Source organism: Mesocricetus auratus, unplaced genomic scaffold, assembly GCF_017639785.1.
Source record: "Mesocricetus auratus isolate SY011 unplaced genomic scaffold, BCM_Maur_2.0 Super-Scaffold_100707, whole genome shotgun sequence".
Lineage (NCBI taxonomy): Eukaryota > Metazoa > Chordata > Mammalia > Rodentia > Cricetidae > Mesocricetus > Mesocricetus auratus.
In genome coordinates this window covers 10,608,124-10,609,496 of record NW_024429269.1, presented here as the reverse complement: position 1 = coordinate 10,609,496, position 1,373 = coordinate 10,608,124, and the positions used below count along the sequence as shown (strand labels likewise).

At 47.6% G+C, this 1,373-nt stretch overlaps 1 pseudogene; it reads right to left on the bottom strand.

The window, feature by feature from the left end:
- Window positions 1–574: 574 nt before the first annotated feature.
- Window positions 575–1,373, bottom strand: LOC121137870 (annotated as a pseudogene).

Genomic DNA, 1,373 nt, shown 5'->3' with positions numbered 1-1,373 from the left:
CCATAGAGGCCAGGTAGTGGTGGCACATACCTGTAATCCCAGGACAAAGGGGGTGAAGACGGGTGATATAGCTGGGCAGAGAGGAACATAAGCCAGGAGGAGACATGAGAGAAGATACAGTCTGAGCAGCAATCAGTCCGAGGAACAGAGCAGTCTGAAGACAGGCTTGACCCTTTGGTCTGAGCATTGGTAAAGGGAAAAAAGAATTCTCTAGTGGCTGACTGCTTTGCTTCTCTGAGTTTTTATTATTAAGAACAATTAGAATTCATGCTACAAAAAAAGAAAAAAGGAATGAGAGAGAGAAGAAAGGGTGTCTAGGAGTAGCTATAATCAAATCCCTATAATAAATCCTCTTTATTTACTCATTTACTTTTGGCTTTTTTTGTTTGCTTGCTTGTTTGTTTTATTTAAAAAGCTGCATATTGCCGGGCGGTGGTGTCGCACACCTTTAATCCCAGCACTCGGGAGGCAGAGGCAGGCGGATCTCTGTGAGTTCGAGGCCGGGCTGGACCGATAGACTCCAAAACAATACAGAGAAACCCTGTCTCGTAAAAAACAAAAACAAAACAAAACAAAACAGCTGCATATTTATTTCGCTTTCTGACTCTGTGCTTGTGCCTTTCAACACTCTCACAACAATTTTCTGCTCCTGGATAAGGAGAGCCCGCGTGATCCTGTCAGACACACTTAGCACACATGGAGCCGCCGTAGGCCCTGCTGACACGCTTCTTTGTCTTAGACAGTGTCCTAAGAACCTTGGGTCTCACAGCACAAATCCTGTCAGGGACCTCCGGCCATCAACCAGGTACGGCTGCCTCGGCTGCCTCGTGTACTCATAAGAAAAGACCCTCATAGAAAGTTACGTGACTCAGGACCACCCTGCTCCCTGCCAAATTCCAGAAACAGACCTGCGGCTTATCTAGGGCAAAGGCTTAAACAACAGAAGGTGGAATGTGAAAGATAAAGTTAGAGTCTGCAGTTAGGTTACCAGAGGACACAGGATGCCCTACCCACCCCACTGACCTCTGCTCCGCCAGGTTCATCGAAGCTACAGCACATCCCCCATTCCTTCCCCTCCTCCCTTCCCCTATATAAATCCCTTTGGGATGAATAAAGTTGTCACCTTGATCAGACTCTTGTCTTGGCGTCTGTCCTTGTGTCCCCTGCCCCCCATCTTTTTCCTAGGTGTCCATTAGACCCATGTTTAGTGTCCTGCGGGTCGGGACAGAACCCCTCGAAGTCTGCCTGGGCAGGTGGATTTAGGTGCTTTCCCAACCTTCTTGATATAAAAGTAAACAACCCTGTTGCCAGGGGTTCGAGACAGCCTAGTTTTGTTAGGAAAGCCTATGTTGGTATGTCAGACACTGGACCAT